This window comes from Puma concolor, chromosome A2, assembly GCF_028749965.1.
Source record: "Puma concolor isolate L17-30 chromosome A2, mPumCon1.1.hap2, whole genome shotgun sequence".
NCBI lineage: Eukaryota > Metazoa > Chordata > Mammalia > Carnivora > Felidae > Puma > Puma concolor.
This window is the reverse complement of record NC_141668.1, coordinates 119,062,082-119,079,448: the sequence shown is the minus strand read 5'-3', so window position 1 is coordinate 119,079,448 and position 17,367 is coordinate 119,062,082. Positions and strand designations below refer to the sequence as shown.

At 44.0% G+C, this 17,367-nt stretch overlaps 1 protein-coding gene across 3 annotated transcripts in view; it reads right to left on the bottom strand.

Annotated features, from left to right (window-relative positions):
• The window catches only part of ATP2B2 (ATPase plasma membrane Ca2+ transporting 2), a 302,573-nt gene that overhangs the window by 199,453 nt on the left and 85,753 nt on the right, over positions 1–17,367 (bottom strand). For 2 of the 3 annotated variants that reach the window (XM_086697430.1, XM_086697431.1), the window contains one exon: positions 7,154–7,248. The exons of the other annotated variant lie outside the window; for it this stretch is intronic. The gene's annotated coding sequence lies outside the window, so the exon portion shown is untranslated. Of the gene's footprint in view, positions 1–7,153; positions 7,249–17,367 lie in introns of those variants that run through there. 3 annotated transcript variants of the gene reach the window in all.

Below are 17,367 nucleotides of genomic sequence, written 5' to 3'. Positions count from 1 at the left end.
TTTACTCAACAAGTTCTGAGCACCTACTATGTGTGTGTGTGTGTGGGGGGGTGCTAGGGATACAGAGAGAAGCAGGACTTCCGCTCTGTGCTCAGGAAGGGAGAGGGTCACACAGACGTTGACATTGATCCATGTGCTCAGAGAGGGTTAGATCACCTCCTCTGGATCATAAGGCTAGAAGGAAATAGGGCATGAAAATCAGACCTATTTGAGTCTAAGACCCCAGCAAACTCCTTCCACCGCTCCACTCCTGCTGTGGGGCATTTAGGGTCTAGTGGGAGAGAGGTAACAAAACAACCAAATAAAACACATGTGATGTGTTCAACCACAGAGGCGTATCAGAAGAGTGGCAGGGACCAGGAAGATGGAGTGATTTGTTTTCGTGGGGGCGGAGTTACACTGCAGGTGGTTCTGGGGGAGGTGAAACTTGAGCAGGGTCTTCCGGGTGACTCTTGTCATTACAACTCTTTCTAAAGGAAGAGTAACAATGCCCTGAGTGAGGAGTGCTGGGGTTTTTAATGCGTAAAATGCCTGACCATGAAGTGCATGAACTGTGTGCCATCTCTGCTCTTTGCCACATAACAGGGAGTGAGGCCCCTGTCCCTGGAAGGAGCCAGGAAAAAATTTAAAAGTTACTAGTCAAGGAATCAGGGGAAAGCTTCTATCATTGGGTGAAGTTGCTGAAGAGTTCCTCAGTTCCTTCTAACAATAAGATCCAACGTATTTTATTTATTCTTGGCCCAGTGGAGGGAAGGCAGACCCCTTCTCACTTCTCCTACTGACTCAGGCAGGCCAAACCTGAGACCCGGGCCTGAGGGTGCTCAGTGACACCTGGGACCCCAGTAGCCTTTCATCCCATTGGATTCAGAAACAGTTTTGAGCAATTATCTCTCAGGCCCTTGTGTATTGGTTGCCTTAGAACTCTCAAGGCAGCCCCTGAGGCAAGGGATGCTGTGCCCAGTGTACTGATGGGGAAAACTGAGGCCCATCAATGAGTGGCCCCATCTGGTCTCTCCCGGTCTGAGCACAGGGCTTCTGCCAGCACAACTGCCAGTACCCACGGAAGAAAGACCAAGTGAAGGGAACAGCCCAGAGGAGGGCATGTAGAGGAGGCCCAGAGGCTTCTGCTCTTGCCATCGGAGGTTGGACACCTGGCCTATCCACATGATGCTAGGGGCCCAGGAAGAGGGGGCAAGTCCTGCCTTACGACCAGCTTGTAGAATGGGCATGTGGCCTGCAAGGGCACCTTCCATCCTCCCAACCACCCCTGCAATGTGGCTGCTGGTTTATTTCCAGGAGAGCCAACCGAGGACCAGAAAAGGGAGGCCACTTGCCCAGCAGGACCCGATTTGAACCCAGAGTTCGTGCCCTCTCCACCACACCACGCGCCCACTCTACCCCCTACAAATGTTTTTGTTTCATCCTCACTTGGGTGCAGTTCAATACGCAGAACACCCCCCAGAGACACTGCAAACCCCAGCAGCATCATGGCAAGGCCTGGGGGCAGACCCTATCCTGCAACAGGAAGTACACGGGAAGACAGACTTGAGCACAGCCCATCCCCAGCCTTCCTGACCATGGGTGCCCACAAGCCCGCCACTAGTGCTCTGGTGGTTTCCGTGAAGCACTTCTATTCAGCTTCTCTCTGGAAGGACAGTGTCTCTGGGACATTTACCTCCCCCCACTGCCTCCGGCCCCAGGCCCTGCCCTCTGCAGTCTGGGTGAGCCGATCCATTAATACAGTCATCTTGACAGGCATCGGCGGGGGCCAACTAGGAGACATGGCCTGTGCTAAGTATTGACGGCTGTCCCTGTGAAGACGCTTTTGCCTCCAGTGCGTCGGAGAGGCCTTGGTTACCCGGACATGGGGCAGGGAGCATCTGATTTGGCAGCCTCAGCTCCAGGCTCTGCAACCCTGGGTGGGTCTCAGAGACTTCCAGATGTGTAGGGTAAGAAGAGAATTTATGGCACCTGGTGAGGCACAAACTCAGACCTCTGGATGGCTGCACTAAGTCAGAGGCTCCTGACACCTCGCCACTGTCACCCGGAACCACTAGGCCTATGCAGGGCAGGAGGCAGTCGTACCAGGTCACACGGTGAGCTCCTGGCAGAGCAGGCCTGTGGGCATGGGGGGCTCTCTCTGCCCAGCCGGTCGCTGGGCTCCCTGGAGACTGCTCTCAAGAGCCATATGAGCTGTGGCCAGAACCCAACTGGTCCCACACCTTGTCTGCAGGGGAGGAAGCTGAGGCCCGAAGAGAGAAGCCAGAGAATGCTGGCTGGTTGCCCAGCACCACATGAGGTCCTTTCCAGACATCCCTCACTTGTGTGGTAGGAACTGCCCCCCCCTCCCCTGCCCCTTGCACATGAGGGAACTGAGACTGGAAACGTGGCAAGATTTGCCTAGAATCACAGAGCTTGGACTGGCGGCATTGGGATTTAAACCCAACACCGAGGCATGCTTGTGCCCAGTCGGGCCCACTCCAACCAGATCAGAGCACATCCTCCCCAGTTGTCACTGTGGCATCAGAAATGTAGATTGTCGGCTCTCCATTCAAGCGATATTTGGGGTGGGAGAGCTGATTTTAAAGATGAGGATCTGTCAAGAAGGGGGTGGGGGGTCTACCACTGACCTCTGACCTCTTCAGGGACCCTGGGCGAGCTGGGCATGCCACGGGGTGGCGGGCTTGGGTGCCTCTGCACTTGGGACTTCCTGTGTAACACAGACTCAGGAGCGGGTCTCATCCCAGAATGAAAGGTGAGTGACTGATTAGTTATCTGATTGCACGAAGAGCTAGTGGGGTTTCTTGGTGCTCTCAGAGCACTCAGGAAGGGCATTTTCCCTTCAAGGAGACAAAGACAAGAAACAGTCTGGGAAAGAAGCCTTTTCCCTCCCCGCTGAAGATCATTGCTAGGAAAGGCCCTCTGGCCCCCGGCACGTACCTGTCCAATAATAGCAGCCAGCTGCATGCCTGCCTGTCCCGTGGCCCTCCCCTGTGACCGCCTCGAAGGCTAGGACTCTGGCTTCCCGAGTTCCCTGAGTTCAGCACAGTCAGAGCTGACAGAAAGCTTGGGTTCAAGTCTGCTTGCTCTTCATGTTAGATGATGGCTGGCCCAGGAGACCCACGCTAAGGTTTGTTAAGGCCAAGAGTTAATGGGAAGCTCCTGCAAGCTGAGGAGTCAGTGATTTTGAGAAGGATGTTGCCCTTTTGGAAAATGATGTAAAATATTCTTTGAGTCTATTTAAGAAATGTCATGAATGCATTGACGGCCCTTCCAGAATCCACTTCAAACAATGATGATAGCGTTATGGGTTGAATTGGGCCTTTCCTCTCAGAGGTACTTTGGAGTTCTAACTCCCAGTAACTGTGAATGTGACCTTATTTGGAAACAGGATCTTTATGGAGGCAAGCAAGTTAAGATGAGGTCATTAGGGTGGGCTCTGATCCAACATGACTGGTGTCCTTATCAACAGGAGAAATCTGGAAGCACACAAAAGCATAGAAGATGATATGAAAGGTGGCGGGGGGGGGGTGGGGAGAATCAGGGTAATGCACCCACAAGCCAAGGAATGCCAAAGATTGCCACTAAACCACCAGGAGCTAGGAACAGATCCTCCTTCATGGGGCTTGGAAGGAATCAACCCAGCTGACACCTTGGTGTCAGACTTCCAGCTTCCAGAATGTGAGACAATAAGTATCTGTGTCTTCAAGCTACTCAGTTTGTGGTGCAAACTGGGGTTGTTAACGGCAGCCCTGGTAAACTACTACAGAGAGCAAACTTCCTGTTCCCAGGGCTTGTGCAGTTGAGAGTCTGACATGGTCCCAGAAGAAAGGGGCCTGGGGTCCTCACCATTTGAGGCACCTGTTCTCACTGGGGACCACCAGGAGAACAGAAACCTGCTGAGCACTGTTAATATCCCAAGCAGTGCTGGACATTTCAGATTTCCTCCCCCACTTAATCTTTCCAATATGGCTTCTTACTCCCATTTTAAATTATTATTTTTTAATGTTTATTTATTTTTGAGAGAGAGACACAGAGTGTGAGCGGGGGAGGGGCAGAGAGAGAGAGAGAGAGAGAGAGAGAGAGAGAGACACAGAATCTGAAGAAGCTCCCGGATCTGAGCTGTCAGCACAGAGCCCAATGCAGGGCTCAAACTCACAAACCATGAGATCATGACCTGAGTTGAAGTCGGATGCTTAACTGACTGAGCCACCCAGGCGCCCCTTCTTGCTCCCATTTTAAAGAATATAAAACTGAGTTGGGAGAGTATGTCAACAACTTGCCCAAGATTGCATAGCTGGGACCTGAAACTAGTGGAGGTGGGCCAGGCAGCCAGGAGCCATGTCACCTCCCCAGACAGAACCCGTGTGGAAAGAGCTTCCCAGAGTTCACAAGCTGCTTTTAGAGGTTTGGGTGCATTTTTTTTTTTTTTGATCTGTGGCCTGTATTTCAGACCCTGGGGCAGTCTGGCCACGGGGAGGGCCCAGGTTTGTCTCCATTCTCTCCTTGAGGAAAACAGGATGGAAGGAAATGTCCCAACTCCCTACAAGGATAAGGTGTTGAAAAATCCTCAAGTACTCTCGAACCCTCATTTGCATAGGTTTTCACCTCTTATGGGGCACTTTCCCATGTGTTGTCCCCTCCCCCCTGCCCTCAGCACTGCCAGCAGATGGGAATTACTGTCCACATCTGAAGGAGGCATGAGTTGCTTTGTAAACTGGGGTTAGTGACAACAGCCTCATACATTGCTCTGACATGGAAATTCTGCCAGACCTCCCAGGTTCGAATCCCAGCTAGGGTAAGTGATACAACACTCTGTCCTTCAGTTTCTCATTTTGTAAAATGGGGATAGTGGTCGTGCCTACCTTATTATAAAAAGTGATTGCTATTACCGTTATTAATTCATTCTGCCAACATGGATTGAGGGCCTCATGTGTGGAGTCAGACTGACTAGGTTCAAATCCCTACCTTGCTACTTACTCACTGGATGACTACGGGCATTTTACTTAACCACTCTGTGCCTTGGTATCTTTTTCTGTAACATGGGGGATAATAAAAGTACATATGTCACAGGTTGATGGGTGAGGATAAGGGGCTGGTTCCCTCTAGGTGCTGAGTAAATCCTACATACTGTTGTCACTGATGTCAGAGTTATTGGGATTCCTGTTGGGTCAGGCCAAGCCTCCATAGCTGCCCTGGGAGAAACTCACAATCATCCTGGACTCCCCTCTGGAGGCTGGAAGGTCAGGTTCAGGACCAGGGCAGCCCCACCTCTGTCTTCCCTGGATTCTCCTTGACCATCCCCCATTCAGACCCAGCACCCCAGTCCCCCAAGCCCTCTCCCAGCTGCAGAGGAATGTTTCCCAAACATGCACCACATCACTAGAACCCTCCAATAGCTTTGTCACTACTCCATGCAGACCCCTCCAGCCTGCTGTCCTCCTCACTCTTCCCCAACCCTGGACCTCTGCATGGCTGGCTGCTTCCTCCATGGAAACCTCCAGTCAAATGTCCCCTCCTCAGGGGACTGCCGGCCAATGCCACCCTGCCACCCGCTTTGTTCCGTTCACAATGCTTGTTATGCTCTGATGCTATTTATTTGGTCACCTGTCCACTGGAGTGTCAGTACCATGAGGACAGGGGTCTTGTTTGTTTCACTCTTGAGGGCACCCTGGGGTGAATAAAAGCCTAACAGTGACTGCACACAAAGGGTGCTCAATAAACACTCAAGAATAAGCAAACAGGTGGTCAGGCTCTGGCTTTAGGCATCCTTTAGGAAATGATAATGCATCTTTTTCATTATGTAATAAAAGCAGCGAAACCCCACAGTGAAAACTCTGCTAGGCAATTGTCAACCATGGGCCTGGGAAGCCTTTCAAGTCATCTTGGGAAATGAAGAGGGGCAGGGCGGGGAATGTCACCTTCTCCTCCCATAAATGGCTCAGAGATGGCTCTCTTCAACCTCCTTCCCCACCCACGCTTGTCAAAAGCTGCTGGGTTTAAACACCCATGTTTCTGTTCCATATTATCGATCGTTTAATATTCAAGAGATGGCATAAATAAATATGTGAGCAATTATGTAACATGTTTGGAAACAATCTGGTTAGCCCCGGAGTGCTGGGGCGAGAAACAAAACTTCAGCAAAGCCAGAAGCCTGGGTGATCTGTGAGGCGGGGGACAGAGGTGCGTGGCCAGTCTGCCTGTCTGCTCCCTCCCCAGTTCTGTCCAGAGGTATTCCTCTCCCTCAGCCCAGGCAGAGTGGGGTAGTAGGCATTGAGCGCAGAATCTTGGAGGCACATCGTGGTTCCCCCTGCTCCTGTCTGGGAGGTTACTTCTCTCTGGGTCAGTCTTCCCATCTGTGAAAGGACTAACAACACCACATGGGAAGGTCAGGTGAGACGCTGACTCAGCTCTGGCTCAGAGGACAGTCTTTCTGAAGGTAAGTTGGGTCTGATGCCGAAAGATGAGCTGCATGAACTCTGGTTCCTGACATGGGGGGGGGGGTGCAGGCCTGGGCTTTGAGGTTCACAGGTGTATTAATGCAAGGTGGACTGAGCAAGGCAATAACAGAGCCCTAAAGAATGGGCTTCAGGAATACAGAGAAAGACATGCTTCCCAGTGAGGAGCAGGAGAAATCTTACAGAACTGCCAGATGGGCTGGCCCCAGAAGGCTGAGTGGGATTGTGACACCAGAGAGAGGGCCGCCCCATTTAACGAACACACATTAGGCACCTAGCGTGTCTGTCCATGCTGCAAGCATTTATTGAGCACCTACTAGGTTCCAGCAACTCTGCTAAGCACCTTACATGGGTCATCTTTGCTTGGACTTCACAAGAGGGAGATGCTGCCATTGTCCCCCATTTTACATATAAGGGTGAGACTCAGCTCAGGATGACAAGTGATGCTGCCTACCTTCTCCAACTTCTAGGCCATAATCCCTATTTAAATGCAAAAGGGATGTGGGGCAGTTTTCCCAAACCAAAACAATGGTGCATAAATAATTCATGTGTCTTCTCTGAGGTTGCAGAGGGAAGGGAGCTGCCATCAAACTCTGCTTTCTTGCTCAGCTGACCCTCCATTTAGCAGCCCCCCAACAGTGCCCTCTTCCACATCTATCCCACTCCCATCCCAGCCAAACCCATCTCCAACTTACCCCTCTGCGTCTTCTGGTTAAATGAAAGGCGCCAGGATTCGGGAAATGGGACCCATGTCTTGCTGGCTCTGGGGACTGGGTGATGAAGTTCAGCTCTGGAAAAGGGGAGATGGCATTGGTTAGGGGTGGGTGACCCGATGGGGAGCCAGTCAGGAAAGAATAGGAAGGGAACAGTGCAGTGAAGTGGGACCTAGGGGCCAGCACTGGGTGAGGGCCTGCGTCAGGGGTAGATGGAGACAGAGGAGAAGCAGGAGTGGCTCAGTTCCCTAAATACCTCCCAGGAGCTGACCTCGCCATATGGGGACCCACCCCCTGACTTCCCCGTCAAGACCTCCCAGGCCTCAGGCCCTCTTAGGGGAGCAAGTCCATTACCAGCAGGGTGTCAGATGGGGTATTTCATCTGCTGGCTGGTGCGGCCTTCAAGGGCAGAAGGAGTGGGACAGAGTGGGCAGGGGTGTGCACAGAGGCCTTGGAGCAAGAGGCTTTATGTTTCTGAGTCTGCTTCTCCATCTGCAGGACAGAAATACTAATACCTATTATTCAGGAGTTTTGAGAGGAGTAACGGAAGTATAATATGTGTAAATGCCTTCGCTTGTAGATGTGTTTAATAAATAGCAGAAGAGAGCTAAATGTCTCTCCTGTATCAGGTTCCCTTTCTGTACCTATCTATCCATTTATTCATTTGTAACTTTCTATTTTGAGATAACTGTCCATTCAAAGCAAGCTTTAAAGAAATGTATAGGGAGGTCCAGTGCTCATTCCCCCAGCTGACCCCAGTGGTAGCATCTCACAGCACAGGGAGGTGCAGGGAACCTTCCTCTGGCTGACCCCAGTGCTAGCATCTTGTACCACGATGAGCTCTCATGCACCTTCCCCCAGCTGACCTGAGTCAACATCTCACGCTTAGTGCTCTGGCAAAACGAGGCACGTGACATTAGTACAGTCCCTGGAGCTAATTCAAATTTCACCAAGGTTACATGTACTTGTGTGTGTGTGTGTGTGTGTGTGTGTGTGTGTGTGTGTGTGTAGGTCTATGCAATAGTATCACTTTGTAGTTTTATGTAAGCCCCACCACAATCCAGATACACATCTGTTCTACCAGCATGGCTTCCTTGGGCCCCTCCTTTATAGTCACATCCGTTCCCTCCCTGCCTTCATCCCTAACTCCTGGAAATCATGATTCTGTTCTCATCTCTATAATATTGATCTTTCAATGATGTTCTATAAATGGAATCACACAATATGTGACATTTGGAGATTGGCTTTCTTCACTCAGCCTAATTCTCTGGAGATTCCTCAGGTTGTTGTGCATATCAATAGTTCACTCTTTTTTATTGCTGAGTAGAATTCCATGATGTGGATGGACCACAGTTTATCCATTCATCTACTAAAGGAGATCTGGGTTATTACCAGTTTTTGGCTATAATGAGTAAAGCTACTATAAACATTTGTGTACAGGGTTTTTGTGTGAACATAAATTTTCATTTATTTGGGATAAATGCCCAAGAGTGCAATTGGGTTGTGGGGTAGTTGCATATTTAGTTGTGTGTGTGTGTGTGTGTGTGTGTGTGTGCGCATGTGTGTTTAAAAGAAATGCCCAGGGGCGCCTGGGTGGCTCAGTCGGTTAAGCGTCGGACTTTGGCTCAGGTCATGACTTTGCGGTCCGTGAGTTCGAGCCCCACATCGGGCTCTGTGCTGACAGCTCAGAGCCTGGAGTCTGTTTGAGATTCTGTGTCTCCCTCTCTCTGACCCTCTCCTGTTCATGCTCTGTCTCTCTCTGTCTCAAAAATAAATAAAAACGTTAAAAAAAAATTTAAAAGAAATGCCAAGGGAGCCTGGGTTGCTGAGCTGATGAAGCATCTGACTCTTGGTTTTTGGCTCAGGTCATAATTTCACTGTGAGACTGAGCCGCGCCCTGTGTCAGGCTTTGCACTGACAGTGTGCGCGTGGAACCTACTTGGGATTCTCTCTTCCTCTCTGCCCAGCCTTCCCCCCATCCAAAATAAATCAATAAACTTAAAAAATAAAAGAAACGTCCAAACTGTTTTTCAAGAATGGCTATGTACCAATTGATATTCTCACCCACCTATGAATGATCTAATTTTTCTGCATCCTGCTCAACATTTGGTATGATTTTTTATTTTTGCCATTCTGATAGGTGTAAAATATCTCATTGTGGTTTTAACTTGTATTTCTTTATTGGCTAATGATGTTGAACATATTTTCATGTGTGTATTTGCCATCTATCTGCACATCTTTGGAGAAATGTCCCTTCGTGACTTTTGCCCATTTTTGGGGTTGGATTGTTACATATGTTTAACAGTGGAATTTTGAGAGTTTTAAAATTTATGTCAGCTACTAGTACTTTGTCAGATTCCATGGTTTGCAAATACATTCTCCCAGCTTGTAGCTTGTTTTTCTTCCTCTTGACGAAGTGTTTTGTAGTACAAAAGCTTTTAATTTTGGTAAAGATAACTTTATCTTTTTATCTATCTTATCTATCTATCATCTACCTATGTATTTAATTACGATTCAAGTTAGTTAACATATAGTGTAGTACTAGTTTCAGGAATAGAATTTAGTGTTTCATCACTTACATATAACAGCCAGTGCTCATCCCAACAAGTGCCCTCCTTAATGCCCATTGCACATTTAGCCCATCATCCCTCCCACCTCCCCTCCAGCAACCCTCAGTTTGTTCTCTATATTTAAGAGTCTCTTATGGTTTGCCTCCCTCTCTGTTTTTATATTATTTTATTTTTCTTTCCCTTCCCCTATGTTCACCTGTTGTGTTTCTTAAAATTCACATATAAGTGAAATCAAATATTTGTCTTTCTCTGATAGACTTATTTCGCTTAGCATAATACATTTAGTTCCATCCACAATGTTGCAAATGGCAAGATTTCATTCTTTTTGATCACTGTATCTACTTTTTATTTTTTATGGATATTTTTGGGATTAAGTCTAACGTGAATTATTTTCCTAACTTTTCTTCTAAAAGTTTTGTGGTTTTAAATTTTGTTTGTTAAGTCTATGATCCATTTGAGCCAATTTTTGTGTAACATGTGAGACTTAGACAGATTTTTTGTTGTTGCTCTTGTTTGCCTATGGATGTCCAATTTGCTTCAGCATTATTTGTTGAAAAGGTTATTACCTTTCTTTCATTGAATTGCTTTTGTACCTTTGTCAAATATTAGTCAGTTGTGTGGGTCTATTTCTGGATCCTCTGTTCCATTCCATTAATCCATGTGTCATCCTTCTGTCAACACCACACAGCCTTCGTTTCTAGATAAGTCTCGAAATGAAGTAGGATGATTCTTCTCATTTTATTCTTCTTTTTCAAAACAGCTTCAGCTGTTCTAGCTCCCTTGCCTTTCCACATAATTTTTAGAATAATCTTTTTCACATTTACAAAAATTTTGCTGGGATTTTGATAGGAACTGCACAGAATTGACATCTTTATTATCTTGAGTCTTCCGATCCATGAACATACTAGGGCCACTTCATTCATTTAGATCTTCTTTGATTTTTCTCATCAGTATCTTGTAGTCTTCAGAATATAAGTCTTGTGCATGTTTTGTTAAATTTACACCTATATTTTTTGTGTGTGATTATAAACGGCCTCGTATTTTTAATTTTGGTGCCCACATGTTCTTTGCTAGTATACAGACATACAACAATGTTTTGGTATGTTTATTTTGTATCCTGTGACCTTCCTGAACTTGGTTATTAGTTCCAGCAGGGTTTTTGTTTTGTTTTGTTTGTTTGCCTCCTTGCTCTGGTAGATTCCTTCGGAGTTTTTTAATCTAGACAATGACGTTATCTCTACATAGGGACAATTTTGTTTCTTCCTTTCCAATCTGCATGCCTTGTCTTGTCTTACTGCACTGACTAGACTGCCCAGCACTATTTGAAGGCAAGTGGTGAGAGCTGACATCCTTGTTTTGTTCCCAGTTTTAGGAGATAGCATTCAGTCTTTCATCATTAAGTATAATGTTAACTGTAGGTTTTTGTCAGTATTCTTCATCAAGTTGAGGAAGTTCTCTATTCATATTTTTCTAAGCATTATATCATGAATGAGTAATGAATTTCATCAAATGCTTCCTGCATTGATGCATATGATCATGTGATTTTTCTTCTTCAGCCCATTAACATGGTGGATTATATTAGCTGATTTTTAAAAGTTAAAGCAACCTTGCATTCTTGAATAAACCCTAGTTGGCCCTGAAGCATAATTATTTTTATATATTACTGAATTCTCATTGCTAATGTTTTGTGAAGGATTTTTCACATCTGTATTCATGAGGGAGGTTGGCTTATAGTTTCATTTTTTTATGCTGTTGTCTGGTTTTGATATCAGGGTAATACTAGCCTCATACATTGAACTGAAAGTGTTCCCTCTGCTTCTATTTACTGGAAGACATTGCGTAGAATTGGTGTTAATTTTTTAAACATTTGGTAAAATTCTCCCATGCAACTATTAGGTCTATTACATTAATAATTTAATGTAATTATTGATATGTTAAATTTTAAGTCTATCCTTTTATTTTTTGTTTTCTGTTTGTCTTTCTACAAACACAACCACATCTATAAGTGTTGTAGTTTTTGCTTTGGCCACCAAACATAATTTAGAAAGCTCAAGAGGAGAAAGAATGTGTATTGCATTTAGCAATATTTTTGCTTACCATATTCTTTTTTCCTTCCAGGTGTTCTAAGATTCCTTTCTAAAAAATTGTTTCCTTTCTGTCTGGAGAACTCCTTTCTGTTATTTTAGGGCTGATCTTCTGGCAACAAATTCTCAGTTTCCTTTCATCTGAGATCTCGATTCCCCTTCATGTCTGAGGGATAGTTTTCCTGGTAATAGGGTTCTCAGTTGACAGTTCTTTCCTTTCAGCATTTGAAAACTGTTGTACCACTTCCTTCTGGCCTCTAGGGTTTCTAATGAGAAATCCACTTTCCTTAAAATTGTTTCCCCACTATCAGTGAGTTGTCATTTTCCTTCCATTGCTTTCACGTTTTTTTTTTGTTTTTTTTTTGTTTTTTGAGTTTTCAGAAGTTTACTATTTTGAGTCTTGATGTACATTTCTTTGGGTTTATCTTCTTTGGAGTTTTCTTAGCTTCATGAGTCAGTAAGTTTATGACATTTTTGTTTTGTTTTGTTTTGTTTTTACCAGATCTGGGGAGTTGCCAGCCATTTTTTTCTTCATGTACTTTTTCAGCCCCACTCCTTTTCTCATCTCCTAGGAGTTCAATGACACAAACATTAGAACTTTTGTTACAGTCCCACAGGTCTCTCAGTCTTTATTTTTCTTTTTTTAAATGTTTATTTATTTTTGAGAGACAGAGAGACAGAGCATGAGCAGGGGCGGGGCAGAAAGAGAGAGGGAGATAGAATCTGAAGCAGGCTCCAGGCTCTGAGCTGTCAGCACAGAGCCTGACGCGGGGCTCAAACCCACAAGCCGTGAGGTCATGATCTGAGCCAAAGTCAGACGCTTAACCAACTGAGCCACCCAGGCTCCCTGGCTTTATTTTTTTAAGCTTAATATGCTATTCAGATAGACAGTTTCTTTTGTTCTATATTCCAGTTCAACGATTCCTTCCTTTGTCCCCTTTAGTCTGCTGTTAAGCACATCCATTGAGGTTTTTTTTTTCTTTTAATTTCAGTTATCATATTTTTCTGTTCTAATATTTCCTTTTGGCTCTTCTCTAAGTCTTCTATTTCTTTGCCGGGACTTTCTTTTTCTTTTTTTTTCTCATTAGTTTCAAGTGTGTTCATAACTGTTCCTTGAAGCATTTTTTATGATGGTTACTTTAAAATCTTGGTCAGATAATTCCAACATTTTTGCCATCTCAATGTTGGCATCTACTGATTGCCTTTTTTTCATTCAGTTTAAGACTGAATGAATTAGTTCTTGGCATTGGGGAATTTTAATTGAAATGTGGGGATTTGGGATATGAGGTTATGGGCCTTGGATCTTATTTAAACCTTTGTTTCAGCAGGCTTCCATGACACAGCACCAGCAAAAGAAGGGGGTTTGGGAATGACAGCTCCCAATTAGGCCCTGACTGATACTTCCCTGGCTAAGAGGAGTAGGAATGACTTGTTACTGTTCCCAGTGTGGTCTCCACTGGTACCCTGGGGGCTGGAGGTGAGGTCTTATTACCACCTGGTGGGGAAAAAAAGCCCTGGCTCCCTACTTGGCATTCTCTGACACCACCCAGTGTGGGACTTGGGGTTGCCTCATAGTCTGATGAAGTTAAAAGTCTAGTCTCCCCACAGGATCACTGCTGGTGCATGTAGGGCCATAAATGTTTTCTATGGTGTTTGGCTGCAGTACAGCAGTTTTTGTCTAAAAGTGTCAGTTTTGCTAGGCTGTCCCCTTCCTTGTTCTTTAGCTAGAGATAACAGGCTTCCCCCTACCCCTCAACTACCTATTGGCATTTTCTCATCTCTGGCTTCTTTCTCCAACGCTGTGATATATGAGGAAAAACCACCACCACTACAAACTCACTACTGTGTTGTTTCTTGGGTCCTCAGGTCCCTTGCAGGCTTGTCCTTTCTCTGTCTTTCAGAGTTTTCTCTTTTCTTTTCTTTTTTAACTTATGGAAAGTTTTATTTTATTTTTCATCTTTTTTAAAAATTTAAATCCAAGTTAGTTACCATATAGTGTGATAATGATTTCAAGAATAGAATTTAGTGATTTATCACTTACATATAACACCCAATGCTCATCCCAACAAGTGTCCTCCTTAATCCCCCTCCCCCATTTAGCCCATCCCCCCACCCAACACCCCTCCAGCAACCCGCAGTTTGTTCTCTGTATTTAAGAGTCTCTTATGGTTTGTCTCTGTTTTTGTATTATTTTTGCTTCCCTTCCCTTATGTTCATCTGTTTTGTATCTTTAATTCCACATATGAGTGAAATTATATATTTGTCTTTCTCTGACTTATTTCGCTTACCATAATACACTCTAGTTCCATCCACATTGTTGCAAATGGCAAGATTTCATTCTTTTTGATGGCTGAGTAATATTCTCATATATATATATATATATATATATTACATATATATTATATAATGGAATATATGTAAATATATTCCATTGTACACACACACACACACACACACACACACACCACATCTTTATCCATTCATCAGTCAAAAGACATTTGGGTTCTTTTCATACTTTGACTATTGTTGATAATGCTGCTATAAACACTGGGGTGCATGTGCCCCTTCAAAACAGCACTTCTGTATCCTTTGGATAAAAACCTAGTAGTGCAATTCCTGGGTCATAGGGCAGTTCTATTTTTAATTTTTTGAGGAACCTCCATACTGTTTTCCAGAGTGGCTGCACAGTTTGCTTTCCCATCAGCAGTGCAAAAGGGGTCTTCTTTCTCCACATCCTCACCAACATCTGTTGTTGCCTGAGTTGTTAATTTTAGCTTCACAGTTGTGAGGTGGTATCTCATTGTGGTTTTCATTTGTATTTCCCTAATGATGAGTGATGTTGGGCATCTTTTCATGTGTCTGTTAGCCATCTGTACGTCTTCTTTGGAAACGGTCTATTCATGTCTTATGCCCATTTCTACACTGGATTATTTGTTTTTTGGGTGTTGATGTGGATAAGTTCTTCACAGATTTTGGATACTGACCCTTTATCTGATATATCATTTGCAAATATCTTCTCCCATCCTGTCGGTTGCCTTTTAGTTTTGCTGACTGTTTCTTTGATGAGCAGAACTTTTTATACTGATGAGGTCCCAATAGTTCATTTTTGCTTTTGTTTCCTTTGCCTCTGGAGATGTGTCAAGTAAAAAGTTGCTGCAGTCAGAGTCAAGGAGGTTGTTGCCGGTTTTCTCCTCTAGGATTTTGATGGCTTCCTTTCTTATGTTTAGGTCTTTTATCTATTTTGAGTTCATTTTTGTGTATGGTGTAAGAAAGTGGTCCAAGTTAATTCCTCTGCATGTCGCTGTCAAATTTTCCCAACACCATTTACTGAAGAGACTGTCTTTTTTCCATTGGACATTCTTTCCTGCTTTGTCAAAGATTAGTTGGCCATGTTTATGGGTCTATTTCTGGGTTCTCTATTCTGTTCCAATGATCTATGTGTCTGTTTTTGTGCCAGCCCCATACAGTCTTAATGATTACAGCTTTGTAATATAGCTTGAAGTCCAGGACTGTGATGCCTCTAGTTTGGTTTTCTTTTTAAGGATTGCTTTGGCTATTCAGGGTGTTTTCTGGTTTCCTACACATTTTAGGATTGTTTGTCCTAACTCTGTGAAGAATGCTAGTGCTATTTTGATAGGGATTGAAAATGTAGATTGTTTTGGGTAGTATTGACATTTTAACAATATTTGTTCTTCTTATCCATGAACATAGGATGTTTTTCCATTTTTTTTGTGTGTCTTCTTCAATTTCTTTCATAAACTTTCTATAGTTTTCAGCATATAGATTTTTCCCTTCTTTGGTTAGGTTTATTCCTAGGTATTTTATGGTTTTTGGTGCAACTGTAACTGGGATAGATTCTTGATTTCTCTTTCTGCTGCTTCATTATTGGTGTATAGAAATGAAATGGATATCTGTACATTGATTTTATATCATGCGAGTTTGCTGAATTCATGGACCAATTCTAGCAGGTTTTTGGTGGAGTCTTTTCGGTTTTCCACACAGAGTATCATGTCATCTGTGAAGGGTGAAAAGTTTGACTTCCTCCCTGCCAATTTGGATGCCTTTTATTTCTTTGGGTTGTCTAGTGGCTGAGGCTAGGACTTCCAAAACTATGTTGAATAAGAGTGGTGAGAGTGGACATCTTTGTCATGTTCCTGACCTTAGAGGGAAAGCTCTCAGTTTTTCCCCATAGAGGATGATATTAGTGGAGGATCTTTTATATATGGCCTTTATGATCTTGAGAAATGATCCTTCTTTTCCTACATTCTTGGGTTTATTTTCTCAAAGGCCTTTTCTGATCTATTGAGAGGATCATGTGGTTCTTATGCTTTATTTTATTACCGTGATGTATCACATTGATTGATTTGCATATATTGAACAAGCCCTGCATCCCAGGAATAAATCCCATGTGATCATGGTGAATAATTCTTTTAATGTATTGTTGGATCTGGTTTGCTAATATCTTTTTGAGAAATTTTGCATCCATGTTCATCAGGGAAATTGGTCTGCAGTTCTCTTTTTTCTGGGGTCTTTGTCTGGTTTTGGAATCAAGGTAATGCTGGCCTTGTAGAATGAGTTTGGAAGTTTTCCTTCCATTTCTATTTTTTGGAACAGATTCAAAAGAATAGGTGTTGGGGCGCCTGGGTGGCGCAGTCGGTTAAGCGTCCGACTTCAGCCAGGTCACGATCTCGCGGTCCGTGAGTTCGAGCCCCGCGTCGGGCTCTGGGCTGATGGCTTGGAGCCTGGAGCCTGTTTCCGATTCTGTGTCTCCCTCTCTCTCTGCCCCTTCCCCGTTCATGCTCTGTCTCTCTCTGTCCCAAAAATAAATAAACCTTGAAAAAAAAATTAAAAAAAAACCAAAAGAATAGGTGTTAACTCTTCTTTAAATATCTGGTAGAATTTCCCTGAAAAGCCATCTAGCCCCGGACTCTTGTTTTTTGGGAGGTTTTTGATTACTGATTTAATTTCTTCACTGGTAGTGGGTCTGTTCAAATTATCTATTTCTTCCTGTTTCAGTTTTAGTAGTTTATATGTTTCTAGGAATTTGTCCATTTCATCCAGATTGCCCAATTTGTTGGCATGTATTGCTCATTATAGTCTCTTACTATTGTTTGCATTTCTGTGGTATTGATTGTGATCTCTCCCCTTTCATTCTTGATTTTATTTATTTGGCTCCTTTCCTTTTTCTGTTTTATCAATCTGGTTAGAGATTTATCAATTTTGTTAATTCTTTCAAAGAACCAACTCCTGGTTTCACTGATCTGTTTTTTTTTTTAATTAATATCATTGGTTTTTGCTCTAATCTTTATTATTTCACTTCTGCTGGTTTTAGGCTTTATTTGCTGTTCTTTTTCCAACCCTTTTAGGTGTAAGGTGAGGTTGTGTATTTGAGACCTTTCTTCCTTCTTTAGGAAGGCCTGGATTGTTATATTCTTCCTTCTTATGACCGCCTTTGCTGCATCCCAGAGGTTTTGTGCTCTGGTGTTTTCATTTTCATTGGTTTTCATGTACTTTTCAATTTCCTCTTTAATTTCTTGGTTAA